Consider the following 13854-nt stretch of genomic DNA (forward strand, 5'->3'; position numbering starts at 1 on the left):
CCTATTTTGTTTATTTATTTGTTTTTTAAAAAAATGTATCCTGCCTTTCTCGGAGAAATTCCGGCTTAACGTTCAAAGAAAAATTAATTTGATGATTAACACAACAGGAATATCCGCATCCTATGAAGTTAATTGCACAATCTCGAAACACGACTTGATTTCAACCAATCCTTTGAAAGCAGAGTTTAGAGGAACTAAGTAAGCCGTGAGACCTGCAGAGATCCCACATGAATGGTCACTTTGGGAACCAGAGCCACAGATTTAGTTTGAAGGCACGGAACGCATTGGTTTGTCAACCCTGAGGCATCCTTACCTTTGTGGTAACATTTTATTTTAAAGTCTGTTTGTTGTGAAGGTAGGCTATGTCAAGCATCCCTGACAACTGGGGGTTCAACATTTAGATCCAGATTCCCCAACTTTTTCGAGCCTGCAGGCACCTTTGGAATCCTGATACAACATGGTGGGCACAGCCACAAAATGGCTGCCACACAAGGCAAAGCCGACCACAAAATGGCTGCTGCACAAGGCAAAGCCAGCTACAAAATGGCTGCCACACAAGCCAAAGCTAGCCACAAAATGGCTGCCACAGGTTACCTTCAGTCACACAGTGAAGACTCTTGTGCTGTGGTGGCAGCTGTCGCCAAAGCAACGTTTTAAAAAGATCTGTACAGTCAATCAAATCTCCAGTGCCCAATCAGAAGTTTTGATGGGAAAGGAAAACGTGTCGACATGTACCACAGCCCCCGTGGGCACCATGTAAGGGACCCCTGCTTTAGATGAATACCAGGTTTCATGCTTGTCATTCAAAAGTAAAGGTTCTTTTTTTTATGTGGTATCTTTGGCGAGCAGCCTTTACAAACATGGACGAGTCTCCATTGAATTGTGCGGAGTGCCATCAATGACAGATCAAATAGTCCGTTGCAAAGTTTTGATTTTTAATATCAGTGATGAGACTGCCGGCGTGACTGCCTTAGGCCCTGAAGATCGTTCTGAGACAGGCAGGTGTATAAATATTTTAAATAACATTAAATACATAGCAGGATGTCAGCTGTCGTCGCTTGAGCTGTGCTTAAACTTCCCAGTTTTTGTGAACTCGTTTTGGCGCTCCTTTTTTGGGGGGGGGGGATGTTTGCTTATTTGTTGGCATTTCCTTGACTTGCGCTCCTTTGTTTGCAAGTTGGATCTGACTGGTAACACAACACTGTGATACCTCCTGCACCTTGTGATCCCCAGTTGTCAGCTAGGGTTACCAGCCTCCAGGTGGAGCAGGGATGCCCAGCTCCCGGGTGGGGCGGGGGTTCTCCTGCTTTGGGGATTTCCAACCTGCTGGCCAGCAGTAGGCACCTCCCAACATCACCGGCACAATGACATCACTCACAAGTGACATAATTGTGCCGGTGGCATCACACGCCAGCCACTATAGGAGTTTCCAGGAAAACTCTATGGTTTTCCCGGAGGCTCTAGCAATTTGGGAGGAACTAGCAATTTGGGGAGACTTGGCAACCCTATGGTGGGGCCTGGAGATCTGCCGTTACAAGTGATCTCCAGATGACAGAGATCAGTTCCCCCAGAGAAAATAGGTGCTCTGGAAGGTGGACTCTATGGCATTCTACCTTCAAAGGTCCCTTCCCTTCCCAAACCCAAGCAATGGGGCCAAATGGTGGTAAGGCTGCCAAGTCTAATTCAAGAAATATCTGAAAACTTTGGGGTGGAGCCAAAAAACTTCGGGGGTGGAGCCAGTAGCAAGGTTGTGATAAGCGTAATTGAACTCCAAAGAGAGTTCTAGCCATCACATTTAAAGGGACCGCACACCTTTTAAATGCCTTCCCTCCTTTTGGAAATAATGAAGAATAGGGGCACCTTCTTTGGGGGCTCACGGAATTGGACCCCCTGGTCCAATCCTTTTGAAACTTGGAGGGTGTTTTGAAGAGAGGCACCGGATGCTATGCAGGAAATTTGGTGCATCTACCTCAAAAAACAGCCTCCACTGAGCCCCAGATACCCAGAGGTCAATTTACCATTATCCCCTATGGAAATCAGTCTCTATAGGGAATAATGGAGTGCCTCGAAGACATCTTCCCCTGCTTTCTGATGACCTTGAAGTGGGGGAGGGCCTCCAAACTGGGAGATCCCCTTCCCCCACCTGGGGATTGGCAATCCTAAATGGTGGTCCTCCTCCTCTCTGTCTCTGTCTGCCTGTCTCTCTCTGTTAACTAGTTGCACCAAAATTGCTAGTGGTGACCTGAAAACCAATGGGATGATATTTTGCTCAACTGTGGGTTTATCCGGGGGAGGAGGGGACAATATTAGGTGCTGGTGCCCATTGATCTTGGTCTGGAGACCAAGTCCTATGAGGAAAGGTTGAAGGAGCTGGGGATGTTTAGCTGGAGACGAGGTGGCTGAGAGGTGATAGGATCACCATCTTCTAGTACTTGAAGGACTTTCATCTAGAGGATGGTGTGGAATTGTTTTCTGTGGCCCCAGAAGGTTGGACCAGAACCAATGGGTTGAAATTAAATCAAAAGAGTTTCCAGCTCAACATTAGGAAGAACTTCCTGACAGTTAGATCGGTTCCTCAGTGGAACAGACTCCCTCGGGAGGTGGTGGGCTCTCCTTCCTTGGAGGTTTTTAAACAGAGGCTAGATGGCCATCTGACAGCCATGAAGATCCTATGAATTTAGGGGGAGGTGTTTTGAGTTTCCTCCATTGTGCATGGGATTGGACTAAATGACCCTGGAGGTCCCTTCCAACTCTATGATCCTCTAAAGCTATGGTGGGGCCTGGAGCTCTCTAAGCATCGGAACTGATCAGGACACTAGAGAGATTACTGGTTCTCCTACAGAAGGTGGGCTTTATGGCATCACATGCCCATTTAGTTCCCGCCCTTCCCCAGACTCCACCCTCCACAGGAATCTCCCAAGCCAGAGCTGACCACCTTCCTTCTCTTCCTCAGTTGACTTTGCTCTTCTGCAATGATCCTACTGATCCCTCCTTTGGTTGCCAACACTGTGTTGGGAAATTCTTGGAGATTTGGAGGCAGAGCCTGAGTTGAGCAGGATTTGGGAAGGGGGAGGGGAAGCTCAGTAGGGATGTGGTGTATAATATAGTGGGTTCTTAGGCACTGAAGAGGTGACGTGGGAGTGAACAGCAGCTCTTTATTTGGTACGGTATTGCAGATGGCTGCCCTGTAAAGACTGAGAACTGGACCAACGGGGCCAAACTTATATATACAACTCCGAGTTCCCGCGCAAACACGTTAGTGGATCATTCAAACTGGCGGGGGCTTGTGATTGGTGTAGGGCAGCAGAGATTTGTATCCTGCTGCCCATTGCTCCCAAGTCCCCAAGCTCAGTCCGTATGGCTCCAATGAGCCAGGCAGAAACACCCATTAGTCTTCAATTGAGTCCACATACATAACATGGTGGAAGCGGTGGAAGCAATGGGACCAAATGGTTGTCTTCTCCCCCTTTTAAGTATGAATATCCATCTCTCTCTCTCTCTTTCTCTCTCTCCCACCATCCTCCAAAGCTTCTATTTTCTCTAGGAGAGCCAAGCCTAGAATTGCCGACTCTAGGTTGGTCTTAGAGGTGTGACTTGACTCCTGCTTTGTTCAACTCTAAATTGGGAAATTCCTGGAGATTTGGGGATGGAGTCTGAGGAGTGTGTGGTTTGGGGAGGGGGATATAACGTCGCAGGGTCCACCCTTGAAAGCAGCTGTTTTCTTTTCGGAGGAGCTGATTTCTGTGGTCAGTTGTGGTTCTGATAGAACTGGCAATCCTCGCACGGTTGCCAATTTACTCTGGAGGCAGCTGCTGTTTGCTCTGACCTGGATAGTCCAGGCTAGCCTGATCCCGTCAGATCTCAGAAACTAAGCAGGGTCGACCTTGACTAGCACTTCTGTGGGAGACCACCAAGGCGGTCTAGGGTGGCTACGCAGAGGCAGGCAATAGCCAACCACCCCTGAATGTCTCTTGCTGTGAAAACTCTACAGCAGGGGTGGCCAAACGTTTTAATATAAGAGGCAGATACAATAAACGTCAGATGTTTGAGAGCTGCAGGACATGAATGTCAGATGTCTGAGAGCCGCAAGGGTGGGAGGGCAGGAAGAGGAGGAGGAGGAGGAGTAATTGAATTTATATACTGCCCTATACTCTGAATCTCAGAGCAGTCACAATCTCCTCTACCTTCCCCCCCCACACACACACACAACAGACACCCTGTGATGTAGGTGGGGCTGAGAGAGCTCTCACAGCAATTGCTCTTTCAAGGACAACTCCTGTGAAAGCTATGGCTGCGCCAAGGCCATCCCAGCAGGTGCAGGTGGAGGAGTGGGGAATCAAACCCGGTTCTCCTAGATAAGAGTCTGCGCACTTAACCACTACTCTCAAGGAAGGAAGGAAGGAAGATAGAAAGATGGATAGATAGATAGATAGATAGATAGATAGATAGATAGATAGATAGATAGATAGATAGATAGATAGATGGATGGATGGATGGATGGATGGATGGATGGATGGATGGATGGATGGATGGATGGATGGATGGATGGATGGATGGATGGATGGATGGATGGATGGATGGATGGATGGATGGATAGATAGATAGATAGATAGATAGATAGATAGATAGATAGATAGATAGATAGATAGATAGATAGATAGATAGATAGATAGATAGATAGATAGATGGATCGGTGGGTGGGTGGGTGGATGGATGGATGGATGGATGGATAGATAGATAGATAGATAGATAGATAGATAGATAGATAGATAGATAGATAGATAGATAGATAGATAGATAGATAGATAGATAGATAGATAGATAGATAGATAGATATTAACAAATTTAAAACTATCAAATATTTCAGGTTTTCACAGCTGGTAACATCATTAGGGTTTGTAGAATCTTTCGGGATCAAGTGCCGTGTTCTACTGGAGAAAGTTTCCCTTCCAGACGTTTCGTTCTCAGCTGCGGAGAACATCCTCAGTGGCGTTGCAGCCGGAGCAGGCACTCAGACCTTCTTGGCTGCTGTGCATTGAGTGCATTGAGTGACAGCAGCCAAGAAGGTCTGAGCGCCTGCTCCGGCTGCAACGCCACTGAGGATGTTCTCCGCAGCTGAGAACGAAACGTCTGGAAGGAAAACTTTCTCCAGTAGAACACGGCACTTGATCCCGAAAGATTCTACAAACCCTAAATTTAAAACTCATGTAAGTGTTGTATGGGAAGTAGAAAGAACTATTGGCGATTGGTTTAGAATAGCACTTGGTGTGTGTGTGTGGAGAGAGAGGGCCAGGCATAGTTTCACACTTCCAGTGCATCAGACATCTTGTTTGTCAGCTGTCATAAGCTTCAAGGTGATGGAAGGGCAATGAGGCGATGTGCCAAAGCCTATGAAAATCAAGTTGCCGTTCCTTAAGCGGGGGCGGGGAGGGGGGCAGCCACCAGAACCGATTGGCTTTTCGAAGTAGCCTCCTTAACCTGGCGAGTGGAAGCGCCAGCCCAGCGGCCCTGGGAAGAGAGATTGAAATGTCAGAGCCGCTTCTCCGTCAACACGAAGCTCCTTCGAAGCAGTAAATATGGCCGTGGCAAATCCTGTCATGGACCTTTCTCTGAGGGGACATCCCCCCCCCCCAGCAATTAAAAAACTAAACACCGCCCCCCTCCATTTGTCAGTTTTAGAAAATGGCCTCAGGTTTTTATTTGAAACTTTTATATAACGCCCCCTCCCCAACATAATAAGAAAGTACATTTTCTGAAATCTAAAAATGAACAATCGGATCCTTAAAATAGAATCCCAGTGTTCCCTCCAAGCTCAGTTAGTGTGAGCTAGCTCACAGGTTTTTAGCCTCCAGCTCACACATTCTTATCTTAGCTCAGGAAAGATGGCCTCAGAGCAAACCAATTTCTGCAGTAGCTAAATTCACGGCTGGCCCTGCCAGTAGGCAAACTAAGCGATTGCCCAGGGCACTGGCCTTCTGGAGGTGCCGAATTGGGCACCCCCCCATGTGACTTCATGTCCTTATCAGTGTAGGGGGGGGGGCGCCAGGCAGTCAAGGTAGGCTTGCCAAGTCCAATTCAAGAAATATCTGGGGACGTTGGGAGGTGGAGCCAGGAGACATTGGGGGTGGAGCCAGGAGCAAGGTTGTGGCAGTCATAATTGAACTCCAAAAGGAGTTCTGGCCATCACATTTAAAGGGACTGCACACATTTTAAATGCTTTCTCTCCATTGGAAATGATGGACGGGGCAATTTTTGGGGGGCTCACAGAATTGGACCCATTGGTCCACTCTTTTTGAAGCTTGGAGGATATTTTTAGGAGAGGCACCGGATGCTATACTGTTAGAGAATTTTGCACGCAGCAGAAGAGCTGAAGGAGAGGAACAGGCAAACACAGGAATTAGTAGACAAGAGAAACAACTGTATTCAATGGTAGATATATTTACCAGGATAGTATCCAATATTCAGAGTCGTTGCCAGGCCAAGGTCATACACAGTAATCAGTACACACTTCAGTAGATAACAGTATACAGCAGTAAGTATACACAGCACGATCCAAGCACAGTAGCATAGGATCCAACACCAGCAGTGTTCGCTGCCACCCAGATAGTGAGCCTCACAGTACCCACAATCCTTACAGGCAGACTGAGCAGGCTCACTGAGCTTCCCTAAGTACACGTACCAATCATGCAAGGTTGCATCAGCTCTGTGAGTCAGCACAAAGCCTAATTACAGGTGAGGTCATTCCACCTTACCTCAGTAACAGGTAACAGCTGGATCATGATGCAGCATGACTCAGCATGACATTGCAGAAACAACATTACTATTACTAAGATGGAGTCAGTCAGCCATTTTAGGACTGAGTTCCAACATATACTGAAAATTTGGTGCCTCTACCTCAAAACACAGCCCCCCCCCCAGAGCCCCAGATACCTGCAGATCAATTCACCCTATGGGAATCGGTCTTGACAGGGAATAACGGAGTGCCTAGCAGACATTTCCCTCCCCCCCCCCCCGCAAAGGGTCATCAGAAAGTGGAGGGGAGGGAACTGTCTGCTGGGCACTCCATTATTTCCTAAGGGTATAATGGAGAATTGATCTGTGAGTATATGGGACTCTGGAGGGACTGTTTTTTTAGACAGATGCATTAAATTTGCAGCATAGCATCCAATAAAAGGTAAAGGTAGTCCCCTGTGCAAGCACCAGTCGTTTTCGACTCTGGGTTGACTTTACTTTCACAACGTTTTCATGGCAGACTTTTTACGGGGCGGTTTGCCGTTGCCTTCCCCAGTCATAGCATCCAATGCCTCTCCTCAAAAGACATCTAAGTATCAAAAGGCTGCCCCTATCCTTCATTGTTTTAAATCCTTTAAATGTGATGGCCAGAACTCCCTTTAGAGTTCAGTTATGCTGGTCACACCCTTGCTACTGGCTCCACTCCAAATGCCTCCCGGCTCCACCCCCAAAGTCTCCTGGCTCCACCCCCAAAGTCCCCAGATATTTCTTGAATTGGACCTGGTAACTTTAGTTCCGAATCACACAGCAGAAAGACACATACATTTGAAAGGAGAGATCTGTGCCAGTCTTCGCCACAGCGAGTGAGATGTCCACATTAGAGTTGCCAATCCCCAGGTGGGGGCAGGGGATCCCCCGGTTTGGAGGCCCTCCCCCTGCTTCAGGGTCATCAGAAAGCAGGGGGAGGGGAGGGAAGTGTCTGCTGGGAACTCATGATTCCCTATGGAGACTTATTCCCATAGAAAATAATGGATAATTGATTAGCGGGTATCTGGGTCTCTGGGGGCCCTGTTTTTTGAGGTAGAGTCACCAGATTTCAGTATAGCATCCAGTGGCTCTCCCCAATATACTCCCTAAGTTTCAAAAAGATTGGACCAGAGGGTCCAATTTTATGATCCCCCAAAGAAGGTGCCCCTATACTTCATTATTTCCCATGGAAGGAAGGCATTTAATAGGTGTGCGGTCCCTTGAAATGTGATGGCCAGAACTCCCTTGGGAGTTCAATTATGCTTGTCACACCCTTGCTCCTGGCTCCGCCCCAATGTCTCCTGGCTCCACCCCCCAAAGTCTCCTGGCTCCACCCCCAAAGTCCCCAGATATTTCTTGAATTGGACCTGGTAACTTTAGCTCTGAATCACACAGCAGAAAGACGCATACAGTTGAAAGGAGAGATCTGTGCCAGTCTTCGCCTCAGTGGGTGAGATGTCCACATACAGCGGACATTGGTGCAATGCCCTCCCGCTGACTGGAGGTTGGAACCACGTGATTTTCCATATGTTTGAAACACTTCTCACTTTGAGCCAGTAGCAGGCTATTGCGAGGGGTTTTTAAAGTCTGAAACAACGGTTCAGCTGCTAGAGACACAAGCCTCTACTTGTGCCCCAGCAGGGGATGTTAGATTTAATTTCTGTTCTGGAAATGACTGTTTGTGACAACTATTATGGTGTAGATGTGTCTTTGTGAGGAAAATGGAGGGGGGTAGCGGCATTAAGCCATTCAAGCTTTTCTTCCAGTAGTCAGGGCTAGAAATTTGGGGGCTTTTGTACGCCGACAAAACGGAGGCTCTTTAGAGTTGGGAATAGCAGGGGGATCATAAAAAGGGCCTACAAAAGGAGCTCGTCAGGGGGTGCCCTGAATATTAATGAACCGCCACTCACAAAGACCAAATCACATGCTTCTTTTCGGGGATAAGTGCCACAAACAAGCGGCCAAAGTTGGCAGAAAAGCCTCTCGTTGGAGCCATCCCGAAAAAGAAAGAGAAAAGTAAAGCGGGCAACTTGTTGCATAATAAAAGTAGCCATTTTTTGTTCTGTGAATAGGGTCGCTGATGAGCCTTAGTTCGGCATGATCCAAAGCAGCTTCTCAGGGCCTTGAATGGGAAGAATGAGGAGCTAAAATTGATTCCTTTTTCATAGACGATCAACAATGCCACGGCAGTGTTTGGCAAGGTGCAAAGATCAACCCCAGGGAGGGGCGACCTAACATGTTGCAAAAAAATTAATGAACTGAGTCTGGTGAAAAGCAGGGCTTTTTTGTAGCAGGAACTCCTTTGTATATTAGATCACACCCTCCTGATATAGCCAATCCTCTAAGAGCTTACAGTAGACCCTGTAAGAAGAGCCCTGTAAGCTCTTGGAGGATTGGCTACACCACGAGGGTGTAGCCTAATATGCAAAGGAGGTCCTGCTACAAAAAAAAGCCCTGGTGAAAAGGAAAGGGGGGGGGGGAGTCATTTAAAAATGTTTAAAAGAAAACCAGAAAAAACACAGGCTGTTTTCGCACTGACCTTAATCAGCAGCGACGCCCCTCTTCACCGCGCAGGATCGGCGCGGATTTCGCACTAATTGCCGCGGAGCACCCGGAAGAGCCGGAAAGTCCCGCGGCTTTTGCGGCGCAAACGGAAACCGCCAAAACCCAGTTTCCATTTGTGCCGCAGAAGCCGCGGGACTTTCCGGCTCTTCCGGGTGCTCCGCGGCAATTAGTGCGAAATCCACGCCGATCCTGTGCGGTGAAGAGGGGCGTCGCTGCTGATTAAGGTCAGTGCGAAAACGCCCACAGAGAAAGTTGCATTCTGTATCTGTCAATTTATTTACTTCCCCATATGTGCCCCTACGTTCAGGATCCCAAAATCTCCTTCAGATTCCCAGACTGAAAGAAGTTCGATGGCCCACCACTACAGCCAGGGCATTCTCAACAATAGCCCCCGCTCTGTGGAATGCCCTCCCTGAAAACATCAGGGCCCTGCAGGACCTGCCACAGTTCCGCCGGGCCTGTAAGACCGAACTATTTAAGCTTGCCTTCAACGGTTAAGGGGAGTTAGCAAATGTCCCACAGCGCTGACAGTCCCACTGGACAAATATAGATATTGAGAAACACCAACGTGCGTCTTGGATTTTATGGTTAAAATGTGTAGGATTGATTTTATTGTATATTGTTTTTTTAGTGTTCGATGTGGTTTTTAACTGTTGTTAGCCGCCCTGAGCCCGTTAGGGGAGGGTGGGATATAAATCTGATAAAATAAATAAATACCAAGGGGTTGCCCAGTCCAGGTTGGGAAATTCCTGCAGATCTGGGGGTAGAGCCTGGTAGGATGGGATATAATGCCACAGAGTCCACCCTTTTGCAGGGGTGTCGACCTCATTTGTTATGAGGGCCGGATCTGACATCACTGAGATCTTGTTGGGTCAGGCCATGTTGGGCCAGGCCATGTGTGGATCTGTTTAAGATTAGGTCGCAGAGATATAAGCTTTACAAAGGACACAGACAAACACAATTAATTTTTTTTTTTTTAAAAACCCAAAACACTTAAAACATGATTAAAACATTAGCAAAAGGTGGTCTTAAAGGTGCTTTCTTTGTATTTCTCCCATGGGATCCAAGGAACTGGACAAAGAAAGCTCTGGCTCTTTCCTTCCTTCCCCAGGGGACTGGTGGGAGAGGATAGAAGGCCAATAGAAGGAAGAGAGGCTTGGCTCAATAGCTCTGCTGTGTGATTGAGAGAGCCTGGAAAAACAAGCTCTGCCTTTCCCCCTGCTTCCTCGCCAAGGGTGGAGCCTCAACCAATGAAGAAAATAGAGTCTTTGCTCTGTAGCTCCTGTGCGATTGAGCAGGTCTTGCAAAGCAAGCTGTGATGCAGAAGGAAGCAAGAGAGAGGAAGAAGGAAGCGGACAAGAGCCAGTTACTCGGGGGCCTGATAGGAGCCCTCTGGGGGCCTGATTCATCCCCTGGGCAGCATGTTTGACACCCCTGCATCCATTTTCTCCATGAAAACTGATCTCTGTGCAACCCATTGGCCACTAACAGATGATTGGCTCAGGGCGGCATCAAAGCAACCCAGAAAAGCTGGCCTGATCCAACATGATTTCTCTTATGTTCTTATGTGACACAGAGTGTTGGACTGGATGGGCCATTGGCCTGATCCAACATGGCTTCTCTTATGCTCTTATGTGACTCAGAGTGTTGGACTGGATGGGCCATTGGCCTGATCCAACATGGCTTCTCTTATGTTCTTATGTGACATAGAGCATTGGACTGGATGGGCCATTGGCCTGATCCAACATGGCTTCTCTTATGTTCTTATGTGACACAGAGTGTTGGACTGGATGGGCCATTGGCCTGATCCAACATGATTTCTCTTATGTTCTTATGTGACACAGAGTGTTGGACTGGATGGGCCATTGGCCTGATCCAACATGGCTTCCCTTATGTTCTTATGTGACACAGAGTGTTGGACTGGATGGGCCATTGGCCTGATCCAACATGGCTTCTCTTATGTTCTTATGTGACATAGAGTATTGGACTGGATGGGCCATTGGCCTGATCCAACATGGCTTCTCTTATGTTCTTATGTGACACAGAGTATTGGACTGGATGGGCCATTGGCCTGATCCAACATGGCTTCCCTTATGTTCTTATGTGACACAGAGTGTTGGACTGGTTGGGCCATTGGCCTGATCCAACATGGCTTCTCTTATGTTCTTATGTGACACAGAGTATTGGACTGGATGGGCCATTGGCCTGATCCAACATGGCTTCTCTTATGTTCTTATGTTAATTCTGGGTTACATCAGTGTGCAGGGCACATTGCTTGATGACAAGGCCCTTTGGCGGCCTGCTCTGTGCAGGTGGATTGGAGATCAGTACTCCTGGACAACATAAGAAAAGCCATATTGAATCAGGCCATTGGCCCATCCAGTCCAACACTCTGTCACAGAGTGGTCAAAAAACCCAGGTGCCATCAGGAGGTCCATCAGTGGGGCCAGGACACTAGAGAAAATGGATGCTTGGGATGGTGGATTATGTGGCTTCATACCCCACTGAGGTCTCTGTCTCTCCACGGTTTGTCCACATAAACCCTCGTCTGGAAACAGCCATGGCAGCTTCAGCCCTTTGCTTTCTCTCATAAAGAAACAAATTGCAAACACTGCAAAATTGGAATGAAGCCCTTCTCACCACCCACCTTCAAATCCCACATTTTTTATCCCAGGAACCTGCTTTTCAATGTCCTATTTTTATACCCTTTTTGCCATAAACTGTGCTCAATCCTTGTGAGTGTGTGTGCATGTGTGTTGGAAAGGAATATGAAGCATGAAAAGAAGATTGAATTTTAAACTAAATGCACTAGAATAAACATTTCCAGGAGCTCTTTTATGCCTCTGTATTGTCAATCTCTGCTTGTTTTTCATGTAAGCACATGAAAATGAGAGTCCCTCTTTCTTCCAAGCAAATGAAAGAGGTGTTCAGACTGACCTCTTGTTTTAAAATGCAGACAATCTCAAATGACTTCCTCTTCGCTGAGTGCTCTGGTTTGTAGAGATACAGAGTTCCACGCAAGTGATCTAACCGGCTATTGTTCTGCTGGAAGCCTGTTTCTCATCCTAAGAAAATGTCATTGAACAGAAGTAAACCAGTGTGGCTTCATGGCTACAGCATCAGATGAGGACTGGGGAACCCAGAATTCAAAAACCGAATCGACCATGAAACTTTCTTCGTGTTCTTAGCTTAACCAGTTTGGTGTAGTAGTTAACTGTGCGGACTCTTATCTCAGAGTACCGGGTTTGATTCCCCACTCCTCCACTTGCACCTGCTGGAATGGCCTTGGGTCAGCCATAGTTATCACAGAGATTGTCCTTGAAAGGGCAGCTGCTGGGAGAGCCCATTACTATTGAGGGCTTTTTTGGTAGAAAAATCTTGGCAGGAACTCATTTGCATATTAGGTCACACCCCCTGATGTCACCATTGTTCCGCACAGGCCTTTTTTTGTAGAAAAAGCTCAGCAGGAACTCATTTGCATATTAGGTCACACACCACTGATGTCACCATTGTTTCGCACAGGCCTTTTTTTGTAGAAAGGGCCCAGCAGGGACTCATTTGCATTTTAGGCCACCCCTCCCTGCTATTATTATTATTTTCCTTTCCTTTTTCTGTACTGGTCTGAACATTCATTTTACTAGTCCGATAAGGTAACTAGATCAAATGTTTTTGTCGCAGCTCATGAACAGCTGGAAGGGTCTGGTGTCTGAAGTGAACCATGTTCTAACAAAAGCGGAGTTCAATGATAATGTCATTTGTCGTGCGGGAGCCTCTAAGAAACTCGCTGCGGTTCCAGTGACTGACAGCTGCTATCCTTGGCCTATTTCTTTCCCTTGCCCAGATGACATTTCAGTCCAGCGGGACTCTCCTGGAACACTAATAGCCAGCCTTCCTGTTTTTCTACAGCTGCTTCAGAAAGCAATAAGAGGGGGTGGGTGGGAAGGAGATGCTATATCTGTGACACTCCAGTCCAGGTGTTTCGACAGATGATGGCAACACAACTCCATCCACTTCTGGGTGATGCTGATTGTATGGATATATTTCAGTCTGGACCCCGGCCAACTTTCAGGATTGAAACAGAACATCCCAATGAATGGCCCACTGTCCCATGTGTGAGTCTGAGAGGGGGAAAGAGGTGTGTCCCTGTACCATTCACCATTGGGCACGGGGTGTGCTGTCATCTCTTAAAATGAGAGGCCTCACTTTGTATTAACCTGGGAGCTGCCCTCTAACCCAGCGGTGTCACACATGCAGTTTGGGGGCCAAATCAGGACCCCGGAGGGCTCCTATCGGGCCCCCGAGCGACTGGCTGTCATCTGCTTCCTTCTCCCTCTCTCTTGCGTCCTTCTGCATAACAGCTTGCTTTGCCAGGCTTGCTCAATCACACAGGAGCTATAGAGCAAAACTCCTATTTTCTCCATCGGCTGAGGCGCCTCCCTTGAGGAGAAAGGGGGAGAAATAGCTTGCTTTGCCAGGCTCTGTCAATTGCACAGCAGAGCTACTGAGCCAAGCCTCTCCTCCTTCTATTGG

Source organism: Heteronotia binoei, chromosome 3, assembly GCF_032191835.1.
Source record: "Heteronotia binoei isolate CCM8104 ecotype False Entrance Well chromosome 3, APGP_CSIRO_Hbin_v1, whole genome shotgun sequence".
Classification (NCBI taxonomy): domain Eukaryota; kingdom Metazoa; phylum Chordata; class Lepidosauria; order Squamata; family Gekkonidae; genus Heteronotia; species Heteronotia binoei.